This window comes from Octopus sinensis, linkage group LG3 (assembly GCF_006345805.1).
Source record: "Octopus sinensis linkage group LG3, ASM634580v1, whole genome shotgun sequence".
In the NCBI taxonomy this organism is placed as follows: domain Eukaryota; kingdom Metazoa; phylum Mollusca; class Cephalopoda; order Octopoda; family Octopodidae; genus Octopus; species Octopus sinensis.
Window position 1 is genome coordinate 151,613,874 of NC_042999.1, and position 20,793 is coordinate 151,634,666.

Here is a 20,793-nt window from a genome sequence, read left to right on the forward strand (position 1 = left end):
TCACTCATACACATTAATACACACACACATACATACCTGCATAGATACACAATTGAAAACAACCAACATTATAGTCTACTAATATAATTGGCAGTGTGTCACCTCTTTCTTTCTATTTGTCAATCCCCTGTCATGCGTATCAAAGGCAATAAAGTGCTACGATGTTGTCAATATCTCGGTATTTTGTTAAAATTTGACAAGTCAATTACTAAGCTGAGTATGGAACAGAAAAGTACAGTATAAGCTTAAATGTCCATGTACAAATCGTATATAATTATGCGTAAATAAATATTTACGTACAGAACATCGTGTATGAGAAAAGCTAAGATAAATACAAAGAACTTAATCAAGATTTTTTTAGACTTTCTCTTTGTGGCTCTAAAAAGATATGAATATATTTTGCTATGCACATTACTCATAGAAAAGTAAAGGAGATTGTCCTGGCACGCTTAACAGCATGTTGACCACTCATCAGGGAAGAAATTAATAGCTATTTAGATTAAACACAAACTAGCACCTAGCTGTAATGACTAGACTGTAATATATATGTGTGTGTATATATATATATATATATATATATATATATATATATATATATATATATATATGCATCAATTGTGTATGTGTATGTGTATGTATATATATATATATATATATATATATGCAAAATTTAAGTTAGTACATTTTCCCGTAGGGTCGCGTAAACAAAGAGATGTGGGTTCGAGTCCAACGTGTACGGGAAGACCTACTTTTTCTGTCGAGGGCTTATATGCCCCATTATTAAACTATTTTCTTTAGTCATTGCGCGGTGATCGCTATAAGTTTTAAGCTTGTAAAATATTATTATTATTATTTACAGAATTGTAAAAATCGACATTGCTTAACAAAACCATCGCAGTAAAAGCACCTGAAAGTTTGTTTACAAAAACATCTACGAACTAATTACAGTTCTTAAATCTGACAGAAAAAAGCTGGTTGGTTCGCTGGTGTAATCAGTGGCACATTTGGTCACGTAAACAAAGAGATGTGGGTTTGAGTCCCACGCGTACGGGAAAACCTACTTTTTCTGTCGTGGCCTTATATGCCCCATTATTAGACTATTTTCTTTAATCATTGCGCACTGTGAATGCTATAAGCTTATAAAATACTATTATTATTATTTACACTGCTTAACATTTATATACAGACAGATAGATATATTTATATATAGGCTTATCATACCAATTGATTTCACACTGGGTATTAAACAGAACTATTATATAACATCATATGCTTGTCAGAGATGGCATGCACGGAAAAAATATGGCCATTGTGTGGTGAAAAAAATATGTCGTAAAAAAACTGTGGTTGATGAAAGGAGCACAACGGAACAAGGAAATAGGAAAACAGAAGTGCAATAAGGTCTTACCTGACAGGGGATGAAGTCGGATGGCCTTCAGCCAACTTGCTCGCGTGTTGTCGTCTCGGTGCCTTGCTGGGGTCTGTCTCAGCCGGTCGATGCCGCACGTGCGTTGGGTCTGTCCCTTCCGCTTCCGCCGGCGCATGCGCCCTGCAAGACCTGTAAGCATCACTTCCGCTCCCGCCCGTCCCGTCACACTCCTTCATCACCACACCACACGCCCCGCTGATCTATAAATCACTGAACCGGCTTCCTCACTCGCTCCCGCACCCGAAACTGGTTTCATAATCAGCCAGCCAGGGAGGAGGGTGCCGCTCTCTCTGTGGTCGCAGCGCGACCCTAGGACTTGTTTCTGGTGTGTTGCTGTCGACCTCGTCATCCTGTCGGTTGTTTTCGTCCTGCCCACTGTTGCTTGTCCCATCCTCTGGGGCATGGACAATCCTCCGTATGTCCAAAACGTGGCGTGGCATACCATCGATGGAGATGTTATTCTTCGAATTTACGGAGGTTATTGTCCCCTTTCCCCATTGCGATGTACACCGTGCGTTTGGGGGTTTTACCCAGACTTCCTCCCCGACCCGCACGAAGGCGTGCTCTTCCTCTGCCCCGGGTTGCATTGATGTAGTACATGGATGCCTCCACTCGTACCTGAATATTGCTCTGTGTGGCACCGATTCCTCAGCCTGTCCGGATCGGGGAGACAAGTTGTACCAAAAAACTGCTTCAAGCGGCGAAATGTGCCCTCTTTCCGCTCTGGCCTTGACTGTCCGATGGTGCCTCGCCACGATCCCGTTACCGCCCGGCCTATACGCTGCTCTGAACAAGCGTCGCACGTTCCACCGATCAAGCATAACCCTCAATGCTTCCGAACGAAATGCCGCCCCGTTGTCCATCAGTAGTTCTTCCACGGGACCTCTCTCCAAAAATATCCCGTTCAGGATCTGCACGATCTCGTCAGCAATGCCCGATCTCAACTCCCTCCAAATGGCCAGCCGGCCCGGCCCACAGTCGACCATGGAGAGGTACATTCGCTGACGGTAGTGTGTCACATCCACAGCTAGCCTTTTCCAGTTCTGCTCCACGGAAAGGCTTCCCTGTTCATGCCCACACGGAGCAGGGTCGATGGACTGACACCTGTCGCAGCTCCCGACCACCTTCCGGACGCTTCTCCTGGTCACGTCAGCATCAATCTTTTTTGCCAGATACAGGGTCCTGTCCACACCCAGGTGATGCATAGCGTGCAGTTTCTTCAGCTCAGAGTCATCCAACCGACACGCCGCAGCTATCCCTCTCCGCGCCTCCTCCGGTTCTTCCAACCACGCCCTTTTCACCCTGGTCAGTACGTCCGCCTTGTTTTTCTCCGAAGGCACGAAGACCACGTTCAGCTTCAGTCCGAATTCGGCGATCAATTCACCTAGAACTCCTAGACGGCGCTTCACTAACATCTCCGCAGCACCTTTCGTCCGCACTCTCCTGTCACCGGTGATCACTGATCCTACCCAGCCAAGCACAGTGGCCGAATCCGTCCGCATTTCAATCGTGCGCAGCCCCCATTTCAAGGCCAAGTTCACCCCTTTCAGCAGCGCGTCTAATTCGGCGACATTGATGTGGTTGAAATCGTCTGCTTTCCGAAGCCAGGCGGCGTCCTCCACCGCAGTGCCTTCGATTGCCAACACCACCCCTATCGCTATACTGCTAGCATCACACCAGACGGTCCCGCATTTCGTCTTGGGCACGTACCAGTTCCCCCTGACCGGGTCTTCCGCTCTTGTCCTCTCTAGGATCTCCTGCATCATCGCCACCGTCCCTTCTCCCACCTTGTCGCCCCACCTCTCTCCTTCTGCTCGTCTCTTGGTGTAACTACACGCCGTGCGCAGCCATCCAGCGATCGGGTAGTGACCGACCAACTTCCCACACACCGAGAACAGCTCTCTCCTGCTGACGCTGGAACTCAGCTCTGGGATTTCATTTCCTCTCCGGAACACCAATTCACCTGATCTATCTCTTCGCAGCTTCAGCCCCAGCGCGGCTCCCCCTTCAATCGACTCCGGTGGCTTAGCAATCAGTCCGAACTTCTCCAGATGTCTCACTACCTCGTCGGCTGGCACTACAGTTTCGTCCACCAAAATGTCGTCAATGTAGGAGCTGGTGGCCTTTCTAATCTTGCCGTCTTTCCCTAGGACGGACCTAAGCACTGCCGCCATGATCTTCGGAGCAGAATTCAGTCCGAAACCCAGCCTGGTTAGACAGTACGTCCGGCCCTTGTACCGCACCAGCTGATATCGCCATAGTTTGTCGCTCACATGGAGCTGCAAGTATGCCGATCTCAAGTCGACAATCGTCGCTGCCTCAGTCGACTGTCTCCACTTGCGTAATGCCTCACCACAAACGTCTGTCGCCTCACCTCCCGTGTGACACGATATGTGCTGGTTTAGCTCCCTGAAGTCCAGCACCGGTCTGACTTTTCCCTTCGTAGGCTGCACCACCGCCATCAGGGGTTGCACTCCGCCCGCTACCTCCTCCTTCCAAGGGACAAGGACCCCTTCCTCGATCCACCTCTCCACCTCGTCTTCAAACTCAACCCTGGCGTGGCCTTTCAGAGTATGCTGGTAACAGCTCACCCTGTTCTCCAGTGTCGGGGGCTCGTCCTTCCATTTCCACTCTATCGTACACCGCTGACCATCGAACGCCGCCTGAAAGTCTTTGTCCTCGATGGTGTAAGCGGCGCAGTCCCTCGCGGGGCTCTGCTCCCTCTGGTGATCCTGACTCGCAGTGCACGATGCCCCCACGCTTCCGAACGTAACCTTATTTTCCACAACGCTGACGCCACCGAGACAGTTGATGGCGTCCATCCCCATCACCACATCAACTCCATTTATCAGGCGTTCGGCCACAATTGCCTGTAGCCTTAGCGTCGCGCCGCGCACCACTATCTCTACCGTGCTGCCGCCTCTGCAACGGTTTTCGCTGCCGTCGACCGCCCGGACACTACACACCCCGTTCCATTCCTTCGTCACCCTCGAAGTCACCAGGGTGGTCGTACAGCCCGTATCCACGAAGGCCTTGAACGTCTCCCCCTCGGCCTCCACGTCAATCACTGGCAGTGTCTCCAATAGCGCCTCTACTCGTTTGAGGGGAAAGTTCGAGAGGCAGCAACTTCCCCGCGGTCGTTTCCCTGGCCGCAATCACGGGCAATGTGCCCTGTCTGCCTGCATCGATAGCAAACGGGCCCCGGCTGCGTACAGTCCCGCGCCATGTGCGGTCCCTGGCATTTAAAACATCGTCCTGAGAACGGCCGCTCTCGTTGCACGGTGGGCTTCCGTACCTCTTTCTCGGGACGTCGTCCGTCTTTACGCGCCTCCGTCACCGCCATCGCTATCCCCTTCCGCCCCGAGTGTCTCGTCAACCCGCGAGCATGAGTTACAAGCTCGCTCAATGGCATCTTTTTGACCCCGGGCAGTCGTTGTAGGTGAATCCCTACATCATCGGGGAACCCATTTACGAATGCCAGTCGGGCTGCTCTCTCCAGTCCTTCTCCGGCAAACCCGGCCAGAGTCGCTAGCCTTCTAGCTTCCGATGCAAAATCATCCACCTGGCCTCCCGTCCACCTGATTGTACTCAGCCTGATTTTCTGAATCCAGGCCACTACATCGCCTTCGCCGTTAAAAGGTCTGACGACGTCACTGGCGATCCTAATTTTTGCCGACATCGTGTTGAAAAAAAATGTGAACGCTGACTAATTGCCGAAATAGCTTGTGGTTGATGAAAGGAGCACAACGGAACAAGGAAATAGGAAAACAGAAGTGCAATAAGGTCTTACCTGACAGGGGATGAAGTCGGATGGCCTTCAGCCAACTTGCTCGCGTGTTGTCGTCTCGGTGCCTTGCTGGGGTCTGTCTCAGCCGGTCGATGCCGCACGTGCGTTGGGTCTGTCCCTTCCGCTTCCGCCGGCGCATGCGACCTGCAAGACCTGTAAGCATCACTTCCGCTCCCGCCCGTCCCGTCACACTCCTTCATCACCACACCACAAAAACACATCCGACTCCTGGGTGCTGTGAAAACAAAAAGACAAAACGAATTGAGCCAGGCTTAAATCAAAAGTTATGTCTCGCAGCATCAAACGGCCTCTGGAATGTTGTAAGTTTACAAGAATTTTCCGGAAAATATGTGTTGGAATTAGGGGTTGGTATTCGTGTAGGATTGGAATGTATGCAAGGGTATTATATGTGTAGGTTGTTTATTGGAGTATGGTGAGTGTACTTGGCAGTTGTCTGAACGCTTGAAGCTATATTAGGACGCATATGTGTTTATGTATTCGTGTGTGCCTGTTTTGGTTAAGCTATTTGCTAAGTTCCCAAAGTCTGATGAGGAGAGAGCTGAAATTCCACACTCCTCAAGACCCTGGAACTCCCAAATCAGAGTCCCACAACCGGATGCAGTTAAAAGTCATACACAAGACATACGCACCACACACACAACCACACAGCTGGTTGTTGATGAATTTTTGCACTTTGTAAGGTTAGTTGGATCTTTTCGGTTTGACCGGCAGTTTTTTAAAATAATTTCCACATAACTAAACACTTTTAAACTTCGTATACTGGTAGAATGTGTTTATAAAACATCTCTTTCTCTTGGCTTTATTGAGAAAATTCTATAGTTTGTAAGATATCTGTTGTTGTTTTTTCTTCAATTTCTGCAATTTCAACCAATCAATTACGTCTACTGAGGTGAAAACATTCTGTGCCGTATGAATATGTCCCTCGTTTAAGAAACAGATTGGATTATTTACATTTCTGAAGAAAAAGATACCCCTCCCCCACCCCTAACCCTAACCCTAACCAACGCTAACTCTATCCCTAACCCTAAAACAGATTGAAATGCAATAGATCGATACTAGGGTTATAATTATGGGTGACAATTTCATTATGACACCGCTAGAAAAAAACTGCCGTTCAACCCGAAAAGATCCAAAAGATGTTTTATAAACACATTCTACCAGTATACGAAGTTTAAAATTTTTTAGTTACCTAGAAATTATGTTAAAAACTGCCGTTCAAACCGAAAAGATCTAATAAAGATATTATTATTAATAAATAATAATAATATAAGTGGTTAGCAAGCATAAAAACCCCAAAGGTAGATCTATAAATTTATAATTATAATTATAATTAGGGTACCAGATAGTACCAGCTTTGCTAGAAATAAGAGTCGAAAAAATCTCGAATAAGCTACAATATCACTGAAAATTTAACAGGCTGATGAAATCGAAGAGCGAGTAAACAGCCAACCTACCATTGCGAGGGCAAGATGTAAATGAATTTGCAGATATACTCATTTCATATGATTTCGAACTCTTCGTCAGTGGCTCTCGCTGCTTGGGGTTAAACTAATACCTGCTTCGTCATGCTTGTTAAAATCGTTGAAAGTCTAGTGCCAAATTCAAACGACAGAAGTGTATAATTATACATAAATAAATATATTATTATTTGAGGCTCTAAAAAGATATGAATATATTTTGCTATGCACATTACTCATAGAAAAGTAAAGGAGATTGTCCTGGCACGCTTAACAGCATGTTGACCACTCATCAGGGAAGAAGTAAATAGCTATTTAGATCAAACACAAACTAGCACCTAGTTGTAATGACTAGACTGTAATATATGTGTAATATAACTCGCTCTGAGATTTATCATTATATTATTATTAATAAACAATAATAATATAAGTGGCTAGCAAGCATAAAAACCAAAAAGGTAAATTTATAAATTTATAATTGTAATTAAGGGTACCAGATAGTACCAGATTTGCTAGAAATGAGAGTCGAAAAATACTCAATAATAAACCACAGTACCACTGAAAATTCAATAAGCTGACAAAATCGAGAAGTGAGAGCTTGTTGAATTTTCAGTTATATTATGGTTTATTTGAGTATTTTTCGACTCTTATATTTAGCAACGCTGGTACTATCAGGTTTACTATTAATACCGATACAGTTCTATGTGTTTCTTGTGGTTTAATTTTAAAGTTAGTGTTTAACCCTACCCATATTTAGATTGAATACTGTTCTACATAGGGTAAATGTGTTTGGAAGGTTTTTTTTTGTTTGTATGTTTGTTCCCCGGCGGATTGAATGGTACTGCCAAGTGTTGAAACCATAATGATATCGGTGGGGCAGCTGATGATGGAGGTATGCTGGATTGTTGTTATAACACATCCCTTTGATATATATATATATATACATACATATATATATATATATATATATATATATATATATATATATATATATTATATATATATATATATATATATATATTATATATATACATACATATATATCAAGTTGAGAAAATGCAGAATAAATATGTACAAACGTATACACATACATATATACACACGCACATACATACATACACACATGCATACATACATACATGCATGCATACATACTTGTGTATGTGTACACACACTGACCCACAAACATGAGCACAAACAATAAAAAGAACGCAGCTCGGATAACGGACAGTCAACGACTATTGAAAAAGGTTGAAAGACGCAATGAAGATTTCAGGAAAAACAAATAAATAAATGAGTGGAAACTTTACCGGTGAGTGTGTTAAATAATCAGTCACTAAAAGAGAATGGCCCTCCACAAACAGAACAAAATATGTATCAACACACGAGCTCACATAAAGAACCTTGGAAACCAAATCGCAAAACAATATATATTGTTACGGTTGGCTAGGTGCATTTCTGGTGACCCACATAGGAATAATGGCACCATGATGTCTGGTGAAAATGTGACAGTCTTTTGTCTAATGGAGGACTAATGGGTTTTGGAATGACCTGTGACCTCGTGCGGCTGAGAAGAGGGTCAGTGAAGAAGTAAGAGAAAAGGGACAGATTAAGGGCTGAGAGCAAATAGAGATAGGGTATAAGCAGTAGGGGACGGATGGAGAAGCTAAGAGACAGCAGGCGATATAGATAGAGTAAGGAATCAGATAGCAAATAGAAAGGCTAAGAGACAGCAGGCGATACAGATAGGGTATAAGGACCAGGGCAGTTAGAAAGGGTAAGGGCGATATAGACAGAGGGAGATGAGGGGAGTGGAAGAAGGACAGAGACGAAGTGAGGTCTGGCAGTTCGCAGTTGGTCGTCAAGAAGGGCAGTCGTTGAGTGGTCGTCGAAGAACACAGACGGATCTGGCAGTCGCTGGCCGGTCCTCGATGAAGACAGACGGACTCTGGAGGTCAGAGCGAGTGGATGGAACCTTGGATTTAAGGAGCAAGCGTTGGAATTCCTGGGAGCGAGCTGGGATGCGAGGAGGCCTAGGAGCAAGCGATTGGAATATGCACAGAGGGGAATTAGCAGAGTATTCAGAGGATTTAGCAGTATTAAGAGATGAGTGCAGAATGGGACACTGGCGATTCAGTTAGGAATTAAGGTATGTGATTGTGTATTGATAAAGAGACAGTGAAAAGAAATGAACAGTGAAGGGAACAGTCAAGGACTTGTCGATATGTCGATTGTGGTATTTATGTTCAGAATTGTGTTGATATGTGTAGAAAAAGATTATAAAGAACATTGTGAATTGAGTAAAGGACTTGTTGAATTGTAACGTGAATTGTTGTGATACGAACATTGTATAATGTATCGAAGTGTTCTGATTGGACTGTGACGTATCGTGAACATTATTTGATCTGGACTTGTTGTGTCGTTACTGAACACTGTTATATTGTTACATGCTGTTGTATTATGCTTTGATCTGTTGTATGATGTATTGAGTAGTCACGTGCATGTCTTCCTTTAAATGTCTGCCTTAAATGTATTTGATGTGTAGCAATTGTAATTGTCGTATAAACTGTTGTTTGAATATAAGCCAGTGTTGCCAGTTGTTGCCTTGCCTCTTTGGGTTGTATCTCGGGTTGTGCCTCTGTATCTCTGTGCTGTTGAGGTTGTGGCAGTATCTATCTGTATCTCCTCTCTCCGCCTCTTTGGGTTCCGTGGCGGAACTTGTGTGAGCCGTTCGGGACGGGCGACGACGGGTGATTCCGTAACAATATATATATATATATATATATATATATATATATATATATATATATATATATATATATATATATATATAATATATATCGTCCCTGTTGCGTTTACATTCGTTCCTTTTTCCAAGAAATCTAATGCTCACAGGTTAGTTTTTCCTTGGGGCTGGCCGCGTTAGAGCAAATATCAGAATTTATCAGCCGAAATTTGCTATGATGATCCGGTTTCTGACTGAAGATTAAAGGCTTCGAATGACCCGTCTGTTTTCTGTGTTCGTCCCTTTGTGTATTTCACGCTCTTGTTTCTTTATATATAATTTTTATTCCTATATATATATATATAACTTTTATTAAATGATGAAGAGGAACCTGTGTTTCAAAAACTTTTACGAACGCCAGACTGAATGCGTTTGGATATTTACTACATATCTCACTAATTATTTTTGCTTAATATAGGAAGTGGCTGTATCTAAATTTGAAGTTTCTGTATTGCTCCCCACCCCCTTTTCATGTATCTCAATTTCCCATCATGGAGTGGAACCTTCTTGCAAAGCACTAAACTAAATCCCTTAGATGTTAATGATTAACTATAAAATTAAACATTTATAAACTGTGATTTTCCACAAGCACTCATTAATATACACTCATTAATATGCACTCATTGGTATGCTCACATACATACATGCTTCTACGTACATACATACCTATGTACAGAGTACCACACGCGTGCACACAAATATACATACATGCACACACACATAATTACACAAATAGATTAATACATGAACACACACACACACACACACACTCACACACAGAGTCCGACCCATGCCAGTATGGAACATGGGTATTAATTGATGTTGATGATGACAGTGGTGGTGATGATGATGATGATGATGATGATGATTATGATGATGATAATACTAGTGAATGAGTGTGTGTTTGTGTTCACCAATACATTGCTTTACGTTTCACCTGTGAACAAAACCTCATTGTAATGAAACTTAATATTGCAACATTTTAACAGCCAAAAGTCATGAATTCAGTACTATATTCATTGCTTAGCCATCTCCAAAATTTTCTGCTTAAATATAAACAAGAAACCATTTCATTGCTTTGTAAGTTCACACAAAAGAAAACAGTCAGTCACACTTAGTTTGCTTTTGCAGACGTAGCATATTCTAGAGTGCATGTGTTACATGGTCTCAATTGCGTATCAATTTCATAATGTCTTTAGTACTTTTGCACCGTCGTGTTTACATAGGCGTCAGAAAATGTCACTGAATATCAGACTAAAAATTATGGAAAGAGTAGATGGAAGGGGAAAGAAAAGTGTTGCTACGGATTGAACTGTTATCTTTAAAATAAAACAAAATGTGTCGTAATCATGGCTCTGTGGTTAGGAAGCTTGCTTCGCAGCAAAGCAGTTCAGGTTCAGTCCCACTGTAAAGCATTTCGAACAATTGTTTTCAACTAAAGTCTCGGTCCGACCATTGCCTTGTGAGCGGATTTCATAGATTGAAACTGTACCAGCCTGTCGAGTCAAAATGTAACCACATGTGAATCGTTGGCGATTTTCTTCCTCCGTCTTCCCTTCTTTTGGACTTTAATCTGTTTCCGAAGAAGAACATCTGCTCGAAACGTTAAACCATCTTTCTTTCCTTTCCTGAGTGACTGCTAATATATTACATGTACCACGTCCTCGCGTTGTTTTTTTTTTGTTTTTGTTTTTGTGTTTGTTCTTTTTGGGATTTACTTTATATATATATATATATATATATATATATATATATATATATATATATATATATATATATATATATATATGTAGGTCCCGGGTTGAGTCGGGGTTAACCACAGTAAATAAGGTACTCAATACATAGCAGAGTAAATTAATTTATTTTATAGAAGGAGCTTCTACAGGACTAGAACTGTTTCATTCTAAAGAAATCATCAGGAAGCTTCCTGATGATTTCTTTTGAATGAAACAGTTCTAGTCCTGTAGAAGCTCCTTCTATAAAATATATATATATATATATATATAATATATATATATATATATATATATATATATATATATATATATAATATATATATATATACATATACACACACATACACACAAAGTATGGAGGTTTAGTTCACAGGTGATCTAAACGATTAGGTATGCTAAGTAAGTACGGTAACAGATTACTGGGGCTCCAAGGTTATAGCTGAGACGGTAGTTATGGAGCCATTCCACATTTCCGATGCAGCGGGTATATAATTGTTAAACAGGACGTCAATTATTAAGGCAAGGCAAATAAATCATATATTACCGTAATATAGATCACGCGGGTCTCCCCCCAATGTTCCTAATTTCCGCAGTAGTGGCTCGAGAGCCAGCATATACAGGAGCAGAGACAAGGGGCAGCCCTGGTGAACTGAACGTTCAATAGCGAATGGGCACAAGAAGAACCCATTCATCCGGACGACAGATTCGATGTTACAATATAAAGCTTCGATCCAGCCTCGGAAAGTCGAACCCAATCCCACCGCCCGGAGGATCGCCGCCAGATAACGATGGTCGACCCTATGTCTTCGCCTCTCCCATCAGGTCGCCCACGACAGTCCTCATTCTCTTGGCCAAAATCTTTAACTCTGTGTTTATCAGAGTAATGAGTCTGAAATTTCTTACTTTATCCCCCTTGCTCGGGTCTTTCCTGATCAGTGTCACAACTCCTCGGCTCACAGATTTGGGAATTCTCCCATTCTGCTGCCAATTCGCGTCTGTTATACTCTTATAAAATTCGTAAGGTAGACCATCCAATCCCGACGACTTGTCTCCAGGGCTCTCGGAAAGCACTTCTATAACCTCCTTAGCCGTGATCGGCCCTTCACAGCGCTCAGCATCGCGAGCCGAAAGATACGGGCCACCGGCCAGGAAATCCCGTAAGGAATCCCCATGGCCCCTCCCGAACAACGTAGCAAAGTGCTCGGGAAAGGCCTTGCACATATCTTCCTGTCCTTCGATCTTCTGTCCTTGTTCGTTAACCACAGACCTAATCGTGACATCTACGCTACGTTTGGTTTCTACCAAGCGAACCCACCCGGCAACGTCGATACCCTCGTAACCCAGTGCATGTACTTTAGCTCGAACTCTGCATCCTTCGTGTTTGGCATTGAGGTGTCGCTCCAAGGCCGATCTCGCCGCCAAAACTTGGGGTGCAGAGCCCATTCTCAGCGCCTCTTCTAACGCCTTGACTAAATCCCTTTCTACTCTAGTCTGCTCTAAACTTAGCTACTTGCTAAATATTCGGAATTTTCTGCTCCGTCTAAGGGACATTATAAAAAGTGGTAAATATCCACCGAATCTAGTTTTCAATGTCGACAAATTTGGGGTATTTTGGACGTTTTACTGTAACGTGGTTTTCGATCAGTCCCACTGTACGGCACCATGGGTAAATGTCTTCTGCTACAGCCCCTAGCCAACTAAAGTCTCGTGAGTGAAATTGGTAGACGAAAATTATTGGAAGTCCATCGTGTGTGTGTGTGTGTGTGTGTGTGTGTGTATGTATGTGTGTGTGTGTATGTATGTGTGTGTGTGTGTGTGTGAGAGAGAGAGAGAGAGAGAGAGAGAGAGAGAGAGAGACATGCAGACAGACAGACAGACAGACAGACTGTCTTATAGACTATCCCTTGTTGTTAAACGATGGATGAGGGTTCTGCAATTTCTTACCGAACAATCTGCACAGATGCCTTGCATATATTGTTACGTACCACCTGCCGTCGCTCAGACTCTTCGGAAAACCCGGGACCCTACCAAGTCGAGCGACGACGATTGACCGGCTCGATCGAACGGGGAATTCGCCACGGAAAGAGAGAATTCGGTGGGGGAGAATGGCAGCGAACCCGGCAACCGACGACCAGAGAGAACAACAACAACAACAACAGCATGAAGAGATACAGAGAGAGACGGCGGAAGGCAATCGGCTTACATTAACAACAGTTTATGACAATCATTACAATATCAGATACAATGTAAAATACATCAGATACACCAAAGAAAATACAAGCAACAGAATCAACAGCATGCATATACAATACAGTCCAGAGACAACAGTTCAAATCAGTTCAATCAAATAATGTTCACGATACAGTTCAATGTTCAAATCACATTAAAGTCTTTCTCTTTTTCCTCTTTCCTTCTTTCTCTTTTCCGCAATTCACAGTTCTTTCCCCCTTTTTTTTAACACATCAATTCTTTCTTTTACATTTCACATCAAAATACAACAACCAAAAGACACAAACAAAACTTTACCGAACGTTTCTTTCCAGTTTGCAACAATTTCAGAAACTACTACCATAATAGCCACCGCCTTCTATCCGCCGTAAGCCCTCTCTCTCGATCTCAGTCCTCCCACGATGTAGTTGCCTTTCCCATCGCCACCTTCCTGGCTGACCGTCCGTATCACTCCTGTCTCTGGCCAAAACCGACGACCGACTGCTTGCAATCCCAACTGCCGACTGCCTGACAAACTCCGAGCGCATTGCATTTTAAAGGGTGGTCTCTTAAACTTTCCTTGACCGGTACAGGGCCAAAGGTCTCCTCCGAATACATAAACCTCCCCAGAAACTGACAGAACAAAAAATTTACCCGTCTCCCTGACGCCAGATCACAAAAGTAGGTCGCAGCACTCTTATTTTCTGAACTGAACTGGCCTCCATATCAATATGATCAAATGATTGTGTTGCACGTAAGCTCACTCCCTCTATCAAATTGACATTACCTGTACAGGTGCACAAGTGTGTCAAGCGTCAAATGTCGAAATAATAGCAGAGCAATGTACACAACGTCCCACGCGCTCTGGGAATCGAAACCATGATGGTGATATCGTGAGTGAAACATCCTAACCACTAGGCTATACGCCTTCACTAAACACCCATACACACACACGCACATTAGATACATGGATATATATATATATATATATTCTTACATAAGTATGTATGTATGTATGTATGTATGTATGTATGTATGTATGTATGTATGCATGTATGTATGGATATATGCATGTGTATGTACATATGTACGTATGTATGTATGATGTATATATGTATGCATGCATATGTTTGTGTATGTGTCCGTTTCCTTTGCCACTTGAAAGCTGGAGTAGATCTGATTACGTCCACATAAATGTATGATTCACAAAAAAAAAAATCCCAATAGAGTAGTACCGGACCTTACAATGGATTACATGAGTCAATTTGAACGAGTGATTCCTTCAAGGCGGTGCTCCAGCATAACCGCAGTCCAGTAACTGAAACAAATAAAAGAATAAAGGACTAAAGAATCTCAAAGGAGTAAAGAATGGCAACGGAGTATGGTACAACATAACAAATATTCTTTTCTACTCTAGACACAAGGCTCGAAATTTCTGGGGAAGGGGCCAGTCGTTTAAATCGACACCAGTACGAAACTGGTACTTAATTTATCGACCTCGAAAGGATGAAAGGTAAAGTCGACCTCGGTGGAATTCGAACTCAAAACGTAGCGGCAGACGAAATACCTATTTCTTTACTACCCACAAGGGGCTAAATACCCTGAGCATTTCGCCCGGCGTGCTAACGTTTCTTATTTCTTTATTGCCCGCAAGGAGCAAAACATAGAAGAGACAAACAAGGATAGACAAAAGGATTAAGTCAATTATATCGACTCTAGTGCGTAACAGGTACTTTATTTATCGACCCCGAAAGGATGAAAGACAAAGTCGACCTCGGCGGAATTTGAACTCAGAACGAAGTGGCAGACGAAATACCTATTTCTTTACTACCCACAAGGGCTAAACACAGAGAGGACGAACAAGGACAGACAAACGGATTAAGTCGATTATATCGACCCCAGTGCGTAACTGGTCCTTAATTTATCGACCCCGAAAGGATGAAAGGCAAAGTCGACCTCGGGGGAATTTGAACTCAGAACGTAACGGTAGACGAAATATCTATTTCTTTACTACCTACAAGGGGCTAAACACAGAGAGGACAAACAAACGGATTAAGTCGATTATATCGACTCCAGTGCGTAACTGGTACTTTATTTATTGACCCCGAAAGGATGAAAGGCAAAGTCGACCTCGGCGGAATTTGAACTCAGAACATAGCGGCAGACGAAATACCGCTAGGCATTTCGCCCGGCGTGCTAAAGATTCTGCCAGCTCGCCGCCTTTCAACGAGACAAATATTGTCTCAGGTTTGCTGGTCGGTGCAAATATTATTGGTGACGTGAAACTTAAGTCATTGCTTGTTTTTCATTTGGTTCTCCAAGAGCAATGAAAGACATCTCCATGCGTAATCTGCCTTTCATATGGAAACCTAGCAGAAAACAAAAACTTGATTACGCCGGCTTTGTTTACCGAATTATTTGTGGAACTTTTCTGCCTTGCTGTCAAAAGTTACAGTGAGAAAAATAATTTCGATCCCAAGGCATTTCTACTTTTGTAAAAACGCCCCTGGTCATCTTTTCAATCACGATTCATTGCGAACGAGCGTACCTGGTGAACTACATTACGTCTCTGTAAACACAATTTCACTATTTACTACGTCAGCATATTATCTTAGAAGATCTTGAAGTTGATTATAGCAACGGTATTAAACATCAGGCCATCAAAGAGTTCAGGAAAATTACATTATGCAAATTAATAAATGAAGAAAGAAAGAAGTCTTAAAGATGTTTGGAAATGAAGTTATGCAGAAGAGTGGATGTGTAGTAAGAAGTTTGCTTCCCAACTGCATGATTCCGAGTTCAGTCCCACTGGGGGCAGCTTGAGCAACTGATTAGTATTATAGCGGCGAGCTGGCAGAAACATTAGCACGCCGAAATGCTTAGCGGTATTTCGTCTGCGTTACGTTGTGAGTTCAAATTCCGCCGAGGTCGACTTTGCTTTTCATCCTTTCGGGGTCGATAAATTAAGTACCAGTTACGCACTGGGGTAATACCTATGTCTGTCCTTGTTTGTCCCCTCTGTGTTTAGCCCCTTGTGGGTAATAAAGAAATAGGTATTATAGCTTTAGGCCAACCAAACGTCTGTGGGTGAATTTGAAGGACGGAAGCCGAATTTTTTAAATGAGTTAATTTCTTTAATAAAGATATTGACGTGTGTGTGTGTGTGTGTGTGTATGCATACGTTTGTTTGTTTGTGTGTGTGTGTGTTATCCGAAAAGTAAAGTGTGGGTAGATGTGGTGTTTTACACCTTTTACTATAAAGGAGAACCCCCCATACACATATACACGCTAACTGCAGTGAATTTACCTTTAGAAGTTGAAATATGTCAGAAAGATATTTGCTAGCTCGAGGACCTCAGTGCTGGTGATGTAGTCGCTGCAGTAAGTGTTGAGGTACGGAGGCAACAAGGTTGGTGAAAATGTTTGAGGAGTCTGAGATGATAGCAGTAGGGGACCCAAGACTCAGAGCCATATTGGAGCTTCGTGAGAACGACGGCCCTGCAGACGCTGACTTTTGTGCTAATCTTAAGATGTTTGTCGTTCCACACACGCTTGTACAGTTTGTCAAATGCTTTGTTTGACTCTATATATATATAATACTATATTTGTTCCACGTCCTCGCGTTGTTGTGTTTTTTTTTGTGCTTTCTTGTTTGGATTAACTATATATATATATATATATATATATATATATATATATATATATATATATGCAAATCACCAATAAATAAACAATAAAAAGCAACATCAGTCAATTAGATGTACACAGTGAATGTATTGGGTGAAAGTTTTAGATGTAAAAATAGGTGTGGAAATGACGTCCGAGCATGGTTCTTCGTGGGAAAAAGGAAAAAGCCCAGAGAGGAGGGCAAGTAGTTAATTTGGCGTTAAGCAAGTATGTCATTACATGGTCGAAATAGATAGATAGATAGACAGACAGACAGACAGACAGACAGACAGACAGATAGATAGATAGATAGATAGATAGATAGATAGATAGGTAGGTAGATAGATCGATAGATAGATAGATAGATAGATAGACAGACAGACAAACAGACAGACAGATATATATATATATATATATATATATATATATAGAGAGAGAGAGAGATAGATAGATTCACACATACACGCACATATATATATGTGTGTGTGTGTGGAGGTGTGCCTCATTGTCTTGACATGACGTGTTAATTGCAAACAAGTATCACCGTCATACAAGCGGTGCTGTTCATTTCTAGTCTTTACTTTACGTGGAAAAAAAAATTTAGGGCTGGCAACAAGAAAGCATCTGGGCGTGGAAATCCGCTATAAGTGATTTGCGCAAGCATGAAAAAGTGAACTTGATAACGACGACGACGACGACGATGATGCATAGAATCAGATAACTAAATGAAAATCAAAATAAGGTGAGCAGTTCCATTTGGCAAACATCGTTCAGGCATCTGTCCCTTGTTTACTTCGCACGTCGATTTTTTTCTAATTATTTTGTTTTTACATGCTCAAAACACTCATGTTCATATATATTGGCAATTCATAGTAATAGTCCCCTCCAAGTTATGCGCTTGTACGCGTGAATGCATGTTTTACATGTAGCGCACGAAGTAAAAAAAAATGTAGAGAATAGGCGCTGCATGGCTGTGTGGTAAGAAGCTTGCTTCCCATCCACATGGTTCAGGGTTCAGTCCCACTGCGTGGCATCTTGGGCAAGTGTCTTCTACTATAGGCTCGGGCCAACCAAAACCTTGTGGTAGCCGGAAACAGAAAGAAGCCCGTTGTATATATATATATGTGTATATTTGTGTGTATGTGTGTGTGTGTTTGTGTGTGTGTGTGTGTGTGTGTGTGTGTGTTTGTGTGTATGTATGTGTGTGTTTGTCTCCGAAACTTAGCGGTTCGGCAAAAGCGATCGATAGAATAAGCACTAGGGTTACAAAGAATAAGACCTGGGATTGATTTGTTCGACTAAAGGCGGTGCTCCAGCATGGTCGCAGTCAAATAACTGAAACAAGTAAAATAATAAAAGAATAATAAGATCAATTTTTTTTTTTAATTCAAGAAATAAATTGTATAATTAATTTCACAATAAAATCTGAAATAAAGCTCTTTTAAAATGGTATGCATTTACTTAGATGGTCACGGCGTATTTAAAATATGGTTACTCGCGTGTATGTGCGCATACTTGACCACGTAAAACAAAATTAGCGTGCAAGTAAGTTTCTGTGCACACCCGCAACAAGAAGTTAGAAGGAATATTGTTCATAACTTGGGTGGTAGCAACCCCCTGGTGGGTGTTGTCAGCTCAGAAGAGGGCGGCAAATGTCAAACGACGCTACGGGTGGTCGCCGGGTGTTTAATAGGGGTGTGATTATTCTTGGAGATAAAATAGTAAAACCAGGTACATTAGTTATATTTTAAACACATTTTAAAAAAGTATATTTGATGGTATTAGAATATATATTGTATTATCATTGAGCACACACACACACACACACCACACACCACACACACACACACGTATATTTCTACATAATGGTTTCAAATTTTGGAACAACTCCAGCAATTTTACAGGAAGGAGTAGGTCGATTACATCGACACCAACATAAAAAGCAAAGTCGACCTCGACAGCATTTGAATTCAGAGCGTAAATCCAGATAAAATGTCGCTTAGTATTTTGTCCGGCGAGGTAACGATTCTGCCTAGCTAGTCGCTTTAAAATAATAATGGTCAGTAATTTGGGAGTGGGGATAAGTCGATTTACATCCTTAAAAGGGATGAAAGACAAAATCGACCTCGACGTAATTTGAACTCAGAACGTATAGAAAGACGAAATGCCTATTTCTTTACTACCCACAAGGGGCTAAACATAGAGAGGACAAACAAGGACAGACAAATGGATTAAGTCGATTATAAGGACCCCGGTGCGTAACTAGTACTTAATTTATCGACCCCGAAAGGATGAAAGGCAAAGTCGACCTCGACGGAATTTGAACTCAGAACGTAACAGCAGACGAAATACCGCTAAGCATTTTGCCAGATTCTGCTAGATTGCTGCCTTAATGCATTTATACATGATATTAGCCAATATGAAATCGTTAGTTGTGTGACCCTTCTAGTTGCGCTATACATTATATGAGAGAGAGAGAGAGAGAGAGAGAGAGAGAGAGCTTTGGCAGTTATTTCTAGCAAGTAGAGCAACCTCGTAGATACTTTCTCTGGTAAATTCTAATATATCGCCACATATTAGTAACGAAAGAGATGATTATAGCATTAAAGGAAGTTGAAGAGAAAGCTCGGAAATAGGATAATGAACACTACGTGGTGTTTACAGAGTTGACAAAAGCGTCTAATACTTTGTCCAGAGGCAATAAAGAAGGTTCTTTCAAATACAGTCATTCCAGACTGTCATTTTCATCAAACCAGTCTCTGTGTCTGGCAGTAGCATATCCTAGTGTTTCAGCAGCACATTGAAAAACCTGGTCTCGAAAATCTTCCCACGCTGTAATATTTTCAATGCTGGGAAAACGATTCTGAAACTCTTTCCTCGTTACAGCATTATATATCTTATGGACATTCAGACGCTGAAGAATGCCAACTGGACTTCTTCTTTCTTTCATTCTGATCATCATCCGAAACTTTGTTCGCACCAGGCTGTGGTCTGTCCAGCACTCCGAACCATGAAAGGACTTGACATAACACAAATGTCACAGACGTCACGCTTGCGAATGATGACATAATCCAGCGAGTGTCAAACTTTAGACCTTGGGTGTAGCCACGTTGCTGCGTGATCACCTCTATGCATAAAATGAGTGCTTGCGATCTAAAGTCCATATTCTCCGCAAAGCTCCAGAAACATGAGACCATTGCTATTCATCTTCCCTATACCAAAACGTCCAAGTGAATTCCACATCTGCCAATTTGTTCCAACCCTGGCATTGAAATCACCTTGTAGAATGACTTAATCAGAATTGGGGATTTTTCTAAGTATTGTTCTCAGTTTGGTATAGAAAATAGTTTTATCTTAATCACAACTGGCCAAAGTAGGTCCAACCGCCCACCTCTCAGGTGCAAACGTAGAATCATTAGACGATCATTTATAAGAACAGAAAGCTCCTCCAACTTATTAAGGATTTCAGATCGAACTGCAAAGCCAACACCAGCCTCTCTGCGCTCCTCCATCGGCTTCCCCCCCCCCAAAAAAGGGTTTGTCCACCTCCTACTTCCTCAAGCTGACCATCACCTTGTTAGAATGAATGATAGCAGGACCCCTAAACAGATGCTATATGGGGAACTTGTTAGTGGAAAGTGTATGTTTGTCAAGAGCAGGGCTCGTTAGTCACCAACGGAGCAGCAAGTGTGAAGTATAAGGTA

The 20,793-nt window shown here is 42.2% G+C and overlaps 1 long non-coding RNA gene across 1 annotated transcript; it reads left to right on the forward strand.

Moving 5' to 3' along the window:
• The first annotated feature begins 747 nt into the window (after positions 1 to 747).
• Positions 748 to 18,917, forward strand: LOC118762822. Its single transcript, XR_004998571.1, has 3 exons — positions 748 to 897; positions 6,509 to 6,510; positions 18,899 to 18,917. It is a non-coding gene; the product is annotated as an uncharacterized LOC118762822 (long non-coding RNA).
• Positions 18,918 to 20,793: the final 1,876 nt, after the last annotated feature.